Consider the following 15,483-nt stretch of genomic DNA (forward strand, 5'->3'; position numbering starts at 1 on the left):
CCTTTTTGGTTTAAACTCCGAATTTCAGGAAAATCAACTACAATCTTCTCTATTACAAAATCTCAATGAAAAGCCTTCTTCAAAATCACTTGAAATCCACAATGGTAGTGTTTTTACTCTCAATCTTGTGTTCCTCACATTTCTGACTGCTTTCTCTCGCTAGAAAAAATCATTTTAAACAAGTCTGATGTGTGGTTGTTTAAGACTAATCGGCGAGGTAAGTCGGGCTTCGCCAACAGTTCGGTGACTCGCCGATTGTCCTTCCTCTCACCTTTATTTTTCACTTCTTCTAGGTCCAGCTATTGTAATTTTAGGTGATCCAGATCAGGATCGCCAGATGATTCCGCGAGTCTCCCTTTCACCTTTTATCTCTCCCATCAGCACTTGTTTGAATCTCTCTCAGCACTTTCGGCGACCTGGTCATCCCTCACCGAATCAATAGATGACATGTTGAATGGAACTGCTGCTCGCCGAAGTTACCTCCAGTTCAGCTCCAGCATTCTGTAACTTTAGGCGGTAGAGTGGCCACTTGGCGATTCGCCAGCCCTTCATTTCTTCATTCCTTTAGCTCGCTTCGTTCCTTTTTGCACATCAGTGTTCATGCTTTATTCCTCGATCCAAATATCTGGAAATCAAGGATTTCACATCAGTTATTAGCACAAAATAAGCATTTGAGGACACTAAATCTATCCAAATAAGACCCTAAATGAGTCCAAATCGTGGACTCATCAGAATACTTGTCTGGCATGTCTCTTCTTGTCCCTGGAGTATCCTTCTCAACTGGACGATGTTTCTAGTGAACCTTTACTGATTTGATATCCATTTTCCTCAGACATCCAGATCAAATATCGCATCAGGTTCCTCTTCATATCGCAAGTCCTTGTCCAACACGATTGAGTCCCATTTAATGATGTAGTTTCCATCCCCATGGTACTTCTTTAGTATAGACACACGAAACACTGAATAAAACCTAGAAAAGTTTGGAGGCAGTGCTAACCTATAAGCCACTGGTCTTACACCTTTAAGAACCTAAAATAGACCAATGCAATGAGGGGGTAAGCTTACCCTTTTTACAAAACCTCATGTCTTCTTTCATAGGTGACACCTTCCATAGAACTTGTTTACCAACTTGAAAAGCCATGTATTTTACCTTGCAATCCACAAACTCTTTCTGCCTACTTTGGGCTGCCAATAACTTAGCTTGAATCCCCCAACCCTTTCTTGAGCTTCCCAAACCAAATCAACACCCAAAGGTTTCATATCTCCAGGCTCAAACCAAACAATGGGATATCTGCATCCTTCTAATAAAGTGCTTCAAATGGTGTTACATCACTGCTGGAATGATAATTATTATAATAGAAGAACTCATACAAGGGTAGAAATTGATCCCAATAGACCCCAAAATCAATTACACATGCCCTAAACACATCTTCCAATACCTGAATAGTCCTTTCTTACTGGTTGTTAGTCCGTGGGTGGAAATCTGTACTGAAAGTGAATTAAGTGCCCAATGCCTCATGCAACTTACCCCAAACCATAAAATTAAATTTAGTGTCGCAGTTTGAGATGAGGGGGCACCCCGTGCAACCTCACTCTCTCCTTGAAAAAAATCTTAACCAACAATTAGGATTTGTAGTCCACTCTGACTGAAATGAAGTGGGCTGATTTAGTCAACATGTCAACAATAACTCAAATGGAATCATATTTCCCCAAAGTCTTGGGTAGTCCTACAATGAAATCCATGACTATCATCTCCCACTTCCATTTAGGAATGATCATCCTATGAAGCATACCTTCATACCTTTGGTGTTCATAATTTACCTATTGATGATTTTGGCACCTGAAAACATATTCTGCAATGTCCTTCTTCATATTATCCACAAATGAAGTAGCCTCAATCCCTATACATCTTGATCACACCCGAATAAATAAAATAGTGTGAACCATGAGCCTCTGCCAACATACTTTGGATCAAGTCACCAACTCGAGAAACACAACTCCTTCGTCTAACCTTGAACACCCCATCAATATTGAGAGTGTCATCTTGGGTTTCTCCATACGCCACCTTAACTTTGAGCTTGGCCAACTTTTCGTCCTCAAATTATTAATCATATTTTCTCTTTGAAGGTGGGTCTAACCTCAATATTGGCTAGCACCCCACTATTCTCAAAGATGCCCAACCACATAAACTTAGACCCCAAAGTCTGAATTTCCATGGCTAAAGGTCGTTTTGATATCCCCAAGCAAGCCAAACTGCCCATGCTAACTGTCTTCTAGCTCAATATGTCTTCCATCATATTAGTTGTACCCGGATGATACTGGACGGTCAAATCATAACCCTTGAGAAACTCCATCCATCTTCTCTAACTGAAGTTTAGATCATTCTGAGTGAACATATTATCACCCCCAAAGCTACCCCAGGACGCGGACACGGGACCTAGGATCACGAGTTACCCCAAGCTAACCCTGCTAACATATCATAAGCATACTAAATAAACTGAGGTAAGAAAATATTGTGCGTAAGCTAATCATAAGATGAACTGAAATGATGGGGAATACCCATAAACTATCTAAATAATATAAAAACTGAGAGTTTAACAACAACTAAAAGGTAAAACTAAAATGCTAAAGCTGAATTTAACTATGTCTGAAAATAAGCGTCTAACTGACTAGAAGTGTTGGGACATGCCCCAACTAAATCTAGCAAAAACTAAAACTAAGACTAAAAGCAAAAAAAAAACATGTATATCGTCCTCGGAGAATGAGGACTCACCACTAATACTGCTAAGCTGAAGATCGGGAACCGATCTATGCGTGATCTGAAAGCTAAGGACCTGAACCTACATCACGATATGATGTAGCGCAGAGTATGTGTCAGTACTTTAAAGGTACTGAGCATGCAGGATAGAGTAAAGCTGAACAATATACATAACTGAACAAAACATATAACTGAGCAATGATATGAGATAAACATGATACTATACTGAGAATATTGAACATGAACTAACTGAATGCTATGACCAAGTTTATAACATGCTGAGACTGAAATCTGACTGTAACTGATAACATGGTCAATGCAATAAAATCTGACTGTAAGAGAGCTGCTAATAACCGACATAAAACCACATAAGCTAAATGTGGAGTCCGATATGTACGCCTTATCGAGAGGACCCAATATACCCTGCCAGAGGTATAGAGGCATGACTGGTGTGATCACTAAAATATAATTCCCATAAAGGGGACTCATAAACCTATGGGGGCACGTAGTTCTGGAACTATTCGGGGATGTTGAACCCTAGTCCACTCGATATTAAGCTACTCTTATTTAAAATGTATTTAAGTAACATTATGACTGAAATGTTGAAGTACTGGATAGCTCAATTACTGACATGCAAACTCTGAGAATACAACAATTATAACTGATAATGTGACATTCGTAAACTAAAAAATGCATATATGAAATAACTGACCTAGCATGTGTAATTTATGAACTAAAAGAACTACATAGCTAGGGTTCTGAATTTATGAATGAATCTATGCAAAACACTACTAAAATCATGATAATCTGATTAGGAACATTAAAGTGACTAATTCATAATAATTTACTGACATTCTAGAAATCTCGAGTCTAGATAATATTAAGGGAATCAAGATTCGGATTGAAATCTAGGGACCTAATAAGTGAAAGGAACCCACTAGTGAAATCCCACATACCCGATGATAAAATTTACGGAGAAATCTTTCGATTTCGGGGCAGGAACTGACGAGAACTTGTTGCATTCTCGAACTAGGGCTGCTCGACTTCTACCTCTATTTTGCTCTAAATTTGATGAATTTTAGGTGAATAATTGATTAGGTTAGGTTCTAATTAGTTTACTAGGCTAAAACTGACCAAACCTACATAGTTTAGGGGTTAAACAACGTAGTTTAGGGGTCCAATGCATGAGGAAAAGACCAAACGACCCCTAACTTAAAGTCAGTTGAAGCAACCGACATGACTGATCAACGGTCCATGGACTGACCCACGGTCCGTGCTATCAGTCCGTCGATCTAATTTAGAGGATTGGTTTTGGGTTGTCCTCAGGGTCTAAACCTACAGACTGATCGACGGTCTGTGGACTGATCCACGATCCGTCTTGTCAGTCCTTCGATAGAATTCAGAGACCAGGTTCTAAGGGGTCCTGAGGGTCTCGACCTATGGACTGATCGACGGTCCGTGGATTGATCCACAATCCGTCCAGTTAGTCTGTCGATCGACTTCAGAGGATGGGTTTTGGGGAGGGCTGCAGGTGGCCATCCACGGACCACCAAGATGGACCGTGGGTCACCCTACGGTCTGTGGCTGGAAACCGTGGGTTGCACCTGGAACTTTTGGTAATTTGTTGGTTCGATTTATTTTCGGATATGTGGTGTAACATTATCTGCCCCTTGGGAACATTCGTCTTCGAATGAAGTCTAAACTAGTTGGATAGGGAGGGAAAGAGCTGCAAACCCTGCCACTGATTTCTAAAAACTGATTCCTGATTGAATGAAGTTTCAAGGACATGCAAATATGCTGAAAATGCAGGTACAAATTGAAGGAACATGATACTAAGACTGAATCTGCACATGAATGACTTAAAAATTGAAGAGGAACTATTACCTCAAGTTGGAATGGAATCGGAAGGAAAGAGATGAGGATACTTGGTCTTCATAGCTGCTTCTGCTACCCAAGTAGCTCCCTCTACGGACTGACTCCTCCACAAAACCTTAACTGAAGCGACTTCTTTGTTTCTCAACCTTCGAACTTGACGATCAAAGATTTCAACTGGTACCTCATCATAAGTGAGACTATCCTTCACAGCCACACTTTCTAAAGGTATTATAGATGTTGGATCATCCACACATTTCTTCAACAACGAAATGTGAAAAATCGGATGCACTGCTATTAGTTTTGCTAGCAACTCTAACTCATAAGCCACTTTACTAGCTCTTTTCAAGATCTTGCAAGGGCCTACATATCTAGGACTGAGCTTCCCTTTCTTGCCAAATCTAATCACCCCTTCATAGGTGACATTTTCAGGAAAACTCAATCATCAAATTGGAACACTAATTCCCTTCTCCTTACATCTGCATAGGACTTCTGGCGACTCTGGGTTGTCTTAAGTCTATCTTTAATGAGTTGCACTTACTCCATAGCATCATGACCTAAATCTGGCCCTATCAAGGCTTATTCACCTACTTCAAACAAACCAACTGGAGATCTACATCTACACCCATATAATGCCTCATAAGGGGCCATCTGGGAATGGTAGCTATTATTGTAGGCGAACTCTATAAGAGGAAGGTGATCATCCCACCTACCCTTTAAATTGATCACGCAAGCTCTCAACATCTCCTCTAAGGTCTGAATGGTTCGCTCCACCTGACCATTTGTCTGTGGATGAAATATTGTGCTAAGGTTAACCTAAGTACCAAGACTTTTCTAAAATGACTTCCAGAAATGAGAGGTAAACTGAGGACCTCTATCTGAAATGATAGACAAAGGAACCCCATGCACAGTGACTATCTCATTAATGTAAAGCTTGTCGTAGTCCTCCGCCGAATTTGTAGTCTTAACAGCTAAAAAGCGCGCAGACTTAGCGACTCTATCAACTATCACCCAAATGGAGTCATGTTGTCTGCGAGTACGAGGTAAACCTGTAATGAAGTCCATGTTGATCACTTCCCACATCCAAGTGGGAATGTTGATCTCTTGAGTCACACCTCCTGGTTTCTGATGTTCTACCTTCACTTGTTGGCAATTAGGGCACTTAGCCACAAAATTCGCTATATCCATTTTCATACTATTCCACCAAAAGACTTCCCCGCAGATCACAGTACATCTTACTGGCGCCTGGATGAATAGAATATCTGGAATCATTGGTTTCTGCAAGAATCTGCTGTCTCAACTCACCCACCTTAGGAACACATAATCGACCTTGATAGCGAAGCACACCATCTTCCCCTTTGGAGAAAACCTCAGTTCTCTGCTGATGTATTGCACCCTTTAGTTGAAGCAATATCGAATCACTTTCTTGATTTTCCTTAACCTCTGCTACCAATGAAGTTTCTGACCCATTCTGAATTGTTACACCACCATCTGATATGCTCATAAGACAAACTCCTAAACGAGCAAATATATGAACATCCTTTGCTAGTTCCTTTCTTTCTTCATTAACATGTCCTACACTACCCATAGATAGTCTACTAAGAGCATCTGCTACTACATTGGCCTTACCATGATGGTAATGCACACTTATATCATAATCCTTGAGGAAATCAAGCCATTTCCTCTGGCGAAAATTCAACTGTTTCTAGGTGAACACATACTGAAGGCTCGTATGGTCTATGAACACATCTACATGAACACCATATAAGTAATGTCTCCAAATCTTAAGTGCAAACACCACTACTACAAGATCGAGGTCATGAGTTCGATAGTTCTTTTCATGCACCTTTAGTTGTCTAGAAGAATATGCTATAACCTTAGCTCGCTGCATCAACACACAACCTAGGCCGACTCTAGACACATCACAATAGATAACATAACCATCTGAACCCTCTGGTAGAGTCAAAACGGGAGATGTAGTCAACCTAGTTTTTAGTTCTGCAAAGCTCTTCTCACAAGCATCTAACCACTGAAACTTAACCTTTTTCTGAGTTAACTTAGTCAATGGAGAGGCTACAGATAAAAATCCTTCCACAAACCTTCTGTAATAACCAGCCAAACCCAAGAAACTTCTGATATCTGTAGAAGAGGTAGGTCTGGGTCATTGTTTCACTGCTTCTATTTTCTGAAAATCCACTCGGATCCTTTCACTAGACACAATATGACTATGGAAAGCAACTGATTACAGCCAAAACTCACATTTGCTAAACTAAACGAATAACTGGCTATCTTTGAGAGTTTGCAGGACAACCGTGAAATGATTTGCATGTTCTTCCTCATTCATAGAGTAGATAAGGATATCATCAATAAAGACAATAACGAACAAGTCCAAATACTACTTGAACATTCTGTTCATCAAATCTATAAAAGTTGTAGGAGCATTGGTTAGTCCAAATGACATAACTACAAATTCAGAATGACCATACCAAGTTTTGAAGGCTGTTTTTAAGATGTCGTTCTCTCTGACTCTGAGCTGATAATAACTGGATCTGAGTTCTATCTTTAAGAAATGACTAGCACCCTGAAGTTGGTCAAACAAGTCATCAATCCTGGGGATATGATACTTATTCTTGATTTTGACTTTGTTTAACTGCCTATAGTAAATGCACATTCTGAGAGAACCATTTTTCTTTTTCACGAACAATATTGGTGCACACCATGGGGAAATACTAGGCCTGATGAAGACCTTATCTTGAAGGTCTTTCAACTACTCTTTCAATTCCTTAAGCTCAACTAGAGCCATTATGTAAGGAGGAATAGAAATGGGCTAGGTATCTGGAAGGAGATCAATTTCAAAGTCTATTTCCCTTTCAGGAGGAACTCCGGGAAGATCTTCTGGAAACACTTCTGAGAACTCATTAACTATTGGAACTGACTCAAGAGTTGGGGTTTCAGATCTTGAATCCTTAACCCGAACTAGATGATAGAGATAACCCTTAGAGATCATTTTTCTAGCCTTAAGGTAAGAAATGAATTGACCCATAGGCGCTAAGCTATTACCCTTCCATTCTAAGATTGGTTCGTTTGGAAACTGAAAAATGAACGATCCTAGTTCTACAATCGACTGAGGCATAACAGGAATGTAACCAATCCATGCCTAGAATGATATCAAAGTCTACTATTTCTGGCTTTACAAGGTCTGCTGAGGTGACTTTCTGAGTACCGGGTAATTTATGTATACCCTTCTAGCTATAATAGGGTCACCGACTGGAGTAGAGACTGAGAAGGGTTCTGAGAGAGGTCCTGAGGGTCTCGACCTACGGAATGATCAACGGTCTGTGGATTGATCCACGATTCGTCTTGTCAGTCCGTCTATCGACTTCAGATGATGGGTTCTGGAGTAGGTTGCAGGTGGCCATCAACGGACCATGGGTCACCCTACGGTCCGTGGATAACAACCGTGGGTTGCACCTGTAACTTCTGGAAATCTGCTGGTTCGGTCTATTTTCGAATACAGGGTGTTACACGTATGCTGAAGACTGTTATAATTGGTGAATACCTCAAACTTAACCCCATACATTTAATATTGCCTGATCTTGAGAGAAAACACCATTGCCACTAACACCAAGTCATGGGTGGGGTAGTTCCTCTCATGAAGTTTCAATTGTCTGGAAGCATAAGTTATGACATTCTTTTCCAAGATCAACGCAACAGCCAAACCCTAATGTGAAGCATCATAATAAATAGTGGAATCCTTGCCTTCTATTAACAATGTCAAGATTGGCACTATAGTCAAAATATCCTTGAACTTTTGAAAGCTCTCTTCACATTTATTTGACCACTCGAAAGATACCTCCTTTTGAGTCAACCTAGTCAAGTGCGTAAATATAGAAGCAAATTTCTTCACAAACCTGCGATAATTGCTATCAAGCCCCACAAAACTTCTCACCTTACTAGGACGAACTCAATTCTTAACTGCCTCTATCTTTTGGGATATACCATCACCCCTTCTTTTGAAACCACATACGTAAGAAAGCAAGCGAAGGCAACCATAATTCATAGTTATAAAATTGGCGTACAATTTATGTTTCCAAGGATACCCAGAACAATACAAAGATTGTCTGTATATTCCTCCTCTCTCTTGGAGTAAATCAAAATATCATCGATAAAAACTATAAAAAGGAATCCAAGTATGTCTTAAACACTTTATTCATCAAACTCATAAAGGCTGCAGACGCATTAGTCAACCCATACCGGGTCCAAAAAGATGACTTAGGTATGTCCTCATGCCTAATATTTAATTAATGGTACCCTGCCCTCAAATAAATCTTAGAAAAAATAGACGCACCATACAACTGGTCAAAAAAACATACATGTAAGGCAAAACATACTTATTCCGAATGGTAACCTTATTCATTGTCATTGTCAGTAGCCTATACACATCCCCATGCTACCATACTTCTTCTTTACAAACAAGACAAGAGCATCCCAAGGAGAAGCACTAGGATGAAAAAACCCCTTATCAAGAAATTCCTAAAGCTGAGTCTTAATCTCTCTCAACTCTACCGGAGCCATGTGATAGGGAGGAATAGAGATTGGCTGAGTTTCTAGCTCCAAGTCAATATAGAAGTTTATATCCCTATTCGGAGGCATGCTAGGAAGATTGATAGAAAACACCTCAAGAAACTCAGAAACCATAGGATAGACTCAATGGAAGAAGACTCTGCAATAACATCTTAAATATGAGACAAATAGCCCAACCCACCCTACCCTACTTAGTTTGCTAGCCCGAAAAAATGATATAATATTTCAATGGCTTAAGCATGTACACCCCTTCCCACTCCAATCTTTCCCTCCTTGGCATCTCTAGAGTCATTGTCTTAGAATTATAATTTAGCATATCAAAATAAGGAGACAACTAAGTCATACCCAAGATCACATCAAAGTCTAGCATATCTAAAATGACTAAATTTACTCGAGTTTGTAGGCCCATAAATAACACAGAACAATCATGATACACATGGGTTACTACAACTGACTTTCAAACATGGGTAACAACATATATAGGGGCATGTAGGGTATGAAAAATCAAATCAAAACCTAGTGCAAATTTCATAGATACATAAGAATAAGTAGAACCCGAATCAAACAACACACTAACAGAAAATTCTATTCTATGAGGGGCATAGATATTAGGTGGCAGACAATACTTGTATGAGGTGCTTTTGTTCTTTGTCAAGTGGATTTTGGGACCCACTTGCAAGAAAAATGGCCTAAAGGTCCCTTTTTTTCTCTAATCTCTCACCTCCTTAGTCTCAATTTTCTTCTTATGCTATTTAAAATTTGCGAACATACTTTTTGTTATTTTTTGGGCTATTCGGTTGTAATTTTTTTAATAGAAAATATGATAATATAACAATAATAATTAATTAACAAATACAAAAAAAAAAAAAAGGAACATAAAATGCACTTCTGACATTATCAAAATAAAAATATAAGTGAAATTAGAAAATAAATACAAAAAAATCTGATTATTATAAAGACAAACACATGAATATGAATCAAGAGTTCAGAAGATTAATATATATCATAGTATTTTTATTTTTTTAAAATGTGTATTTATATAGTTCATGTGAATCAAAGCGGTGAATTGTTCACGGACAATTTAATAGTAATAATAGAGTGAAAATTTCTATTATAATAAATCAATGTATCATCTTCTATAAGCGAACACAAAAATGAAAAAAAAATATAATCTAATCTATATATCATTTATAAAATACTTTTTAAAAAAAAACATTATATGAAATTAAGACACAAGATTTTAAAATACTAATATTTTATAGTTTCACTTTCTTCAATTCCTTAAAACTTATCCAAAAAATTAAATTTTTCAACACACCCACTTTGGTTTTTTTCCTCAAATAAATGATGGGGCAGAAGATGTTGTTTCTCGCTTAACTAGAGGTCTCGAGTTCAAGCTTTGAGTATGAAAATTTTTTGCTAAGCAGTATATCACTTCGAACAAAGCTCTACACAATGCAGATCTTAAATAGTCGTGTTTTAATTCATATACCGAATATTAAATAAAAAATAAAAAAAAATATCATACAAAATAAAATTATGTTAAGAGTTAGCAAGTACTAGTAGAAAAAAAATGGGATTTGGCTCCCCTTCATTACACTTTCCATCCATTTCGTCAAGTACACTTCTAGATGATAGACATGTGTCTTATTTAATATTTAAAGGTCAAGATTATAGTTTATTAATAAGTATTATAACTATAGTTAAGTCAACAATTTTTTGGAAAACTATTCTCCAAATTTGGTAAGAATAAAATATTGCCCAAAAAATATTGCAGGTTAAGCTCACTCGGGAGAGGTTGCTAAGAGGTCAAAGCTGACAGAAGTCATACTCGATGTGCGACGAAGGGACTTAGAGTTTTGTGTGGATGACTGGGTATTCTTAAAAGTCTCGCCTAGGAAGGGTGTTATGAGATTTGGCAAGAAAGGCAAGCTTAGTCCAAGATTCATTGGGCTATACCGAATCCTTTGGAGGGTAGGATGAGTGGATTATGAGTTAGAATTGCCTTCGGATCTAGAATCTGTTCATCCAGTTTCTATGTATCGATGCTACGGAAGTGTGTAGGAGACCCTTCTCGGGTTGTCACAGTTGATGATGTTCAGATCACAGAGGAGTTGTCCTACGAGGAAACTTCAGTTGCCATATTAGATCGACAGGTCCATAAATTGAGGACCAAAGAGGTGGCTTTGGTTTAAATATTGTGGAGAAACAAGAATAGAGAAGAGGTGACCTGGGAAGCTGAGGATGACATAAGGTCCAAATATCCTCACTTGTTTCATACCCCAGGGTGATGACATATCATTTTATATTAGTGCAATGAGGTAAGATACCTATATGATTTTTTATATTATTGCTTATTATTATGGTTGTTATCATTGTATTTTTGCTCATACTTTTATTGTGGAGCTATAGTGCTTAGCTATTTATGTCGTGCTTAGAGTTTCTGCGTTTCAGGTTCCTGGATAGTCACATTTACAAAGGATACTCTGCCTAAATTTTGGCAACTCCTAAGGACTTAACCGCGTGACTTAAAGTTTTCATTCAAGGACGAATGTTTCTAAGAGGGGAAGGATGTAACACCCAGACTTTTTGAAACGTCTAAATTAACTTGTACCTTTGTGGAAAGACAAAGAGGGTGAGTAATAAGTTAAGAATGATGTGGTATGTCATATTTTAAGTGTTCAAGAATTGTATCTCAAGTTTTGAAGTTAGGTAAGACGCAAAATAAAAGTTGGCGAAAGTTATCGTAAGTTCCTTTTTAAAGATTTCTCTGAAATTTGGGTCAAATGTATCGGAGGTTTTCTCCCAATCTATAAATAGTTATGGGACCCACGACCCATCAAATCAAAGGTCTACGAGTCTAGTTTCCAACGCATCAAACCATTTGTTCATACGACTTCAGAATAGAGAGATATTTGTGTTTTTGTGAGACTGTGCAAGCAGGCACGTGAGGTGGGTCCCCTAGGTCGGTGGAACTTTTTATATATCTTCTTCTTCGACTTTTTCTTCATTTTTTTTAAGTTAATAACATGAAATTCAGAAAACCCATTTCTAGGATCAACCAAATTATAGATTTTCTCGACTTAAGTCCTATACGAAAGTTGTTGTACGCGTTGAGCTCGTCATCATGGCATAATTTGTTTTATCAATTTCATAGCATATCATACTTTAGTGTTGGTACAGCAAGGGTTTGGACATATTTTGAGGTTTTGAGGTGTATTACGAACTTAAGATCAAGGTAAGACCCTTCTTTCATCGACTCTAGCTTTGATAAGCCGCAACTAGCAATTTGCGACGAAAATACATATCTTTTATCAGATTATCGTGATATTTTCTATTCTTGTGTGTTTATTATGGTCCTGCCTTATTGTAGTATCGAGGGGGGTTGTGAGTAAAAGTCGTTAGGCCACGTGAATTCAACGAAAAAGGTATGTTAAGGTTATTCCCTTCTTATGGCATGTTTTCCTAAAGCTTAGGATCAATGTAATTGGGTTGCTATCGTTGTTATACTTGTAGCCATTATTGTTGATTGTTGGTTGCTCAAGCTGATATAATCCTCTCTTATCGAGATTCTTATTCAGTTAGTAGCGTCCCTATGTTGGAAACGACTTAGAGGCTATTCGTATAGGTTGCTTATAGCTAAATTGCTCGCTTTTAGCCTATTAAATTAATATTATTGCCCTTGGGGCCATTGTGGTTACTACAGGAATGTGATCTATGCCTAGAAGGGTTATGTTCTGACTACGGGGGTTTCCCACAGGGCTATATTGATGCCAAAGAGTGTTATGTGTTACTTACAGGGTAATTTTGACGCAAAATAGGGTTATGTGTTGCCTACAGGGCTATGTTGATGCAAAAGAGGGCTATGCGCAACCCACAGAGCTATGATGTTGCCTAAGAGGGCTATGCGCAGCCTACGGGGTTATATTGTTGCCAAAACGGGCTATGTGACTTCATACAAAGACAAGGGGCTACTGATAGGGGTATGTAGATTGATTTGGCACCTTCTGGGCTTATGGGGATCTAGGCAGGTGGTATGTTGTTTGTACCTGTCGATCTTATAGGGGCTTGGTTAGGTTGTTGTTTGATCATTTTTGTATTTTTAGATTCAGTAGTTGGTTAGCATGCTTATCTAAGTTTTGATTTCCTTACCTGATTGTTTTTGGTATATTATGATACTTGCTCATTTAGTCTATAACTTTTCATACTCTGTACATTATTTCGTACTGACGCTCCATTGCCTAGGAGGCGCTACATTCATGCCTACAAGTCCCGACAGACAACCCAGTAGACCTCCTCAGCAGCATCATTGACTTCTATCCGGTTGGCTAGCCCCATTCCTCCGGAGCTTCCAGAGTTGGGAGGTTTGTTAACTTTTGTTGTATATATTTTTATGGGTAGGCTGGGGCCTGTCCCACCAATCTTTACTAATCTTAGAGGCTTGCAGACTAGTGTGTGGGATGTATAGCTACGTTATGGCCATACTGGCCTAGTTTGTTGGTTTGTTGAAGCTTGTGAGCTGTTTGATGTATTGTCTTTATATATACCTTATGTTTTCAGTTTTGGTATAGAGATCATGGTGGCCTCGACGGCCCAATCAAGACTTATGTGCTAGTTGGCTATTTCTTTACATGAACTCTTGGGAGTAACTGTTTGTTTTATAGATCTATTGATAGGGGCCTTGCCGGCCGAGGGCTTAGTTTTAAGCCGAGATATACTTATTTGTTTTCTTGATTATGTGTGGATGTCATGCGCTAGTAGCAAATGGTTCAGCAGGGTCATCTCGGGCCTGAGTTTTGTCATTAGGAGCCAGTTGCGCCCCTTGAGTTTGGGGCGTGACAATAATTCTGAAACTTGAGCTATATAGAACCCTCATTTACTCGGTGATATGTACTACTCCCAATACATACTATCTATATAGTTCATAACATATCTATTAAGCTTATATAGAAGCTTATCATGAGTCTTGCTCAAAAATCTCTCTCTATAATATATCTTGTTGTGAGACTATACTCAAATCTATGAGACAAATCTCAAATATTTCTTTCTAAAATCATACGTAAAATCTCTTTATAAAACACATCTTTCAAATTATGAGAAAATTTTCAGAACATGCATAACTTGTAGATTCTCAACATAGTTTTCATATTAACATAAAGGCTCTAAAATCATGTTTCAAAATATAATCTTTAAGAATCATAGACAAAATCAAGAACTAAAAATTCTTGTGAAGAATAAAAAAGAAATGCAATAGTTAAAATACATAAATCATGAGTAAGTAATTCAAGAAATCATCCACTTGGATCATAAAAAGGGTTAATCTAAAAGTGGGGGCCAGAAACCCTAACTATAGAATTTAAATTCATAGAATATTGAGGATTTTTGAACATAAGGATAAAAGAAATACTTTATTGAAGTTTTGCATACCCTAAACTCTCCATAAATCTTGATGGAAAACTCTAACAAGAAGAAAAAGGTCCAAGAATTCAGTTCTTGAAATCTTGATTGAGCTTTTGTTGAAAATCCTAGATTTCTGGTGTAGGATTTCATTAATAATTTGAAAAAGGATGATTGAAATACTTGAAATTATTTAGAATTTCATGGGAGAAACTCGCCATAGAGACGAAGGATGAGGAAAGGAAAGAATACAAGCCCTAGACTTTAACTGATATCAAAATAATGAAGTTTTCGAATGAAAAAAGGACTTAAATAGAGATTTCCATTACTAATTTACTCGGGTACCACGTTTGGTACCATTACTAATTTCAGTCCACCAAGCATTATCAACTTTATTACTGAGATACGCAGGATGCAAATTCGCCTGAACATGGTCCACCATATATTCAAGCACAAAATCTCTCATTTCTGTATAGTCACATCCCTCCTCTTTTGAAAATTCAACAATATCTTTCATGGTAACAAGTTTGCACATCTGAAATATGTATATGTTGGGATCCAAGTTAGACCAGTTGTCATACCATATAGCAGAAGTGTCTCCTTTAGGTTCCCACCACAAATGTTTTTTTCAAAAGATCTCTATTTTCCTGCATGTGCTTTCATATTTGGAAGCCTCATTTCCATTAAACTAGTGCAGAAATTTGCTTCTTACAATACTTAATCCACATAAAGTTAGACCATATTATATTTTATGTTCTGAAATTCCATCAAAGTTTTATATACATAGCCTTCGATACATCAAAAATAAACTTAAATCCTAGACCTCCTTCATTTTTAGGAAGACAAACATCTATCCATTTGAATCATTGTTT

Source organism: Solanum stenotomum, chromosome 5 (genome assembly GCF_019186545.1).
Source record: "Solanum stenotomum isolate F172 chromosome 5, ASM1918654v1, whole genome shotgun sequence".
In the NCBI taxonomy this organism is placed as follows: Eukaryota; Viridiplantae; Streptophyta; class Magnoliopsida; order Solanales; family Solanaceae; genus Solanum; species Solanum stenotomum.